The sequence below is a fragment of the Theobroma cacao genome, chromosome 7 (assembly GCF_000208745.1).
Source record: "Theobroma cacao cultivar B97-61/B2 chromosome 7, Criollo_cocoa_genome_V2, whole genome shotgun sequence".
In the NCBI taxonomy this organism is placed as follows: Eukaryota; Viridiplantae; Streptophyta; class Magnoliopsida; order Malvales; family Malvaceae; genus Theobroma; species Theobroma cacao.
In genome coordinates, this window is record NC_030856.1 from 12,169,898 (window position 1) to 12,173,298 (window position 3,401).

Here is a 3,401-nt window from a genome sequence, read left to right on the forward strand (position 1 = left end):
TTTTTATTCGTTTTTGTGATTTTATAGAAAAATGAGTTTAAATGGTAAATCCTTATGTTTTATAAGTAAAATGTGATTAAATGAAATGAGTTTTATAAATCATTTTGAAATTGAATGATGATTTTAGAAATTGAGTAATTGGAGACTGTTTGATTGTGTTGTAAATTTGTGGTTTGAATTGAATGGCTTATGGTGATATTGGCATGAATGGCTGAATTAAAATTGTGTTGAAATTGTATGAACTGTTTGTTTTGCCTTAATAGGCTGGGTAGTAATATAATTGCCATGTCATGCTATCGAAACTTTTATTGATTTGGTGGGATATTGATTAGTCACTGTAGTGGCGGGTTTTCGTGGACCAGCCTATTAGAGAGAGGCATGGTAAACTCGGTTATATTTTACCTCGGTACGAGAGGCGCAGAGGGTATCTCCTGAGGTAAAGCTTTAGAGTTCACTACATGCTAAACCACCACGTGAGGGTGAACTCAGCCAACGCCAAGGAACGACTATGCTTTTAAACGTAAAAATGTGTTTTATGCGTATATGAACTTTTCTTTAACAGCCTTGGTGGACTTGGTTGGATGCCCCGACCAAGGTATCCCAGAGAATGAGTTTTGGCACGAGTCAAATTTTTAAGAAATCTATAAGCCATGTTGATTATTTGAGTGAAATGAAATTATTTTATTTAGTTGAAATGAGTTTGCAACGTTATGAATCATAGTACGATGAACTATTTTAAGTTATCTCTATTTACTCGACTTTAGATATTTTAGATGATGTTTGTTTACTCACTGAGTTTATATAAACTCACCACCCTCATTTCCACTCATTCCAAGATCAGGACAGTTCGTAAATAGTTGATTACGTCGAAGGTTATTATTGGACTCGCCTCCTCAGAAATTGTAGGTCCACAGCCTTTGTTACCTTTGGTCATTCGGGGGTCCACACATCATTGTAAATTAAATTACATACTCTGGTCATCTGTGTTACTGTATGTATGGATTTACTTTGCTTTTACGCTACAAAAATTATTTACGCAGAGTTCTATAAATATTGTTTTATAAGAAAATAGAATATTTCATTTAATAATTTTTATTTTATTCTATTAGCTAAAATTTCACCCTAAATGAATGTTTTAGACATAAAAACTTGTTTTTAGTTATGAAATGTGTATTTTCCCCTATATATTATATTTTCAGCAGGTTTCAAAATTTTTGAGAAAAATGACCAAAATGCCCTTGTGAGACAGAAAATATTTTTTTATTATTGTTTTGATTTGAAAATAGCTTATAATCTTTTAAAATATGATATTTAGTAATTATTGCTCATAAGGGAGGTACGAAAACTGATATTAAGCTTTGCGAGGTTTCGGTTGGCATTCAGGATAATGAATGTCTATCGGGACATCGAGGCAGTTGTCATGGGCTCGAGGAGAGTACCGGCTCATGACATGCTATCTCTCTTAAACTTAGGATAATAGCTTTGATACTACTATATAAGGGGAAGCAGAAAATTTTTTGAAAACTTATTTCATTCACTTACAAGTGGGAAATTTATAAATATAATGAAAAATAAAAATAAAAATAAAAATATTCTTCCCTACTTCTTGAATCTAGAGACCTTTAGAAAGTTTTTAGATTTTATGAGAAACATTTTGCATAGCCATCAAATTAACTATTTTCTTACTAAGATGCACTCGAGCATTTAGCTTATTGATTAGTGTATGATTCTTTACTTAAAAAGCAAATTTGAATTCTTTTTTTTTTTCAATTATAACCAAAAAACCATCTTCTTATTGAGAAATTTGTTCATTAGACAACTTGACCTTCCTCAAAATTTTTGTGCTACCCATTGCTCTATATAGTAACCTCCGCTTCTTCTTCCTTTGTGAGAGAGAATTTATTTCAGAGCTCTTCTAAATGACGTGAGGTGTATGTGTAATTAAGTGTCTAAATAAGCAAAGCTACTTCTTTTCCAAGGTTGCATAATTAAAGGTGGATGAAATTATATAATTATATAAGAGGAAATTGTGAGAAATGGACTTCCTGATAAGGTGATTTCAAAAATAATCACCCATATAAAGTTATCTGTTTCTAGCCAAGAAGAAGCATGAATAGACCAAAATGCCCTTAAAAACATCGTTTCAAATTAGGGTCCTAATATCTCCCTCTTGCTAGAGAGAAAATAGAAATAAATAATAAATGCTCAACTATTTGAGCTCACTCATATTTCTCTCTCAACTCTTTGAACTGTTTCAACTCTGTCAACTCTCTGTTGAGCACCATTGTCATCAACTCTCTGAACTATATGAGCTCTGTCAACTCTCTGTTAAGCACCATCATCATTGGGCTGTGGTCTATCTCTCGGCATCTGGCCATATTGTCATAGATTAACAGACACTATAGCAGAGATGACATCAAGGTATGTTATTAGGTTTATTGCTGCAACACTTAAATTTCTGAAACATTTGGTGTAAATTAGAACATGGATTAAAAACATTGCCCAGAGTTGTTACACGCCATGCATCTATAACATGTGTAAGCGTTATTTTAGCGTGTCATGACATTGGTTATTTTAAGGCAATTCGTATAACAAGTCAATAATTACACTGATTGACGTGTCACACGCCATGGGTATTTTAGGCCAGTTCATGTAAGGACACAGTAATTGTAGTCATTGGCGTGTTATAACATTTTACGTTATCTGCATGGCGTGTTACAACATTTTATGTTATATGCATGGCGTGTTACAACATGACTGACAAATTCTAGAACACGGCATGTCATGTAATGTGTTAAATGATGACAAATTATTTTTGTTTTCAAAATTTCAGTGGGGTTCCAATTGTGCAACTTGTCCTAAGACACAGTGGTCAGTGGGTGGATGGCATTTACAAGGGTGGTGAGTCACGAATGCTGGGGGTTAGGAGTGATTTGTATTTTGTGGGATTGATGAAGCTGGTTGAAGATGTTGTTAGGGTAAACTTAGAAATTGACGAGATTGAGTTACATGCATTGATCAGTACACCTAGAAAGCTATCATGGCCAATTATCAAGGACGATGAGGATGTTGCATTAATTCTGCTAGAACAGAGGAATGTTCTGGCTGTGTATGTTAGCATTAAGGGGCGCTAAACAAATGTTATGTCACATGAAGAAGCTGAACAATATGGTAATCAACTCAATCAAAATGAGATACACAATGCTTCACATATATCATAGCATTCGGTCCGTAACTCACAACAATGGCAATTGACGTATGCACAAGTACTTGTGCAGCCCGGTAGACACATGACATTCAAAGAACATTTGGCTGCACAATTCTGATCAGGATATGCATCGAACCAATTAGTTACCTGTGTCCAACAAATGCAACGATCAGGTAAAACTGTACAGGGTGTA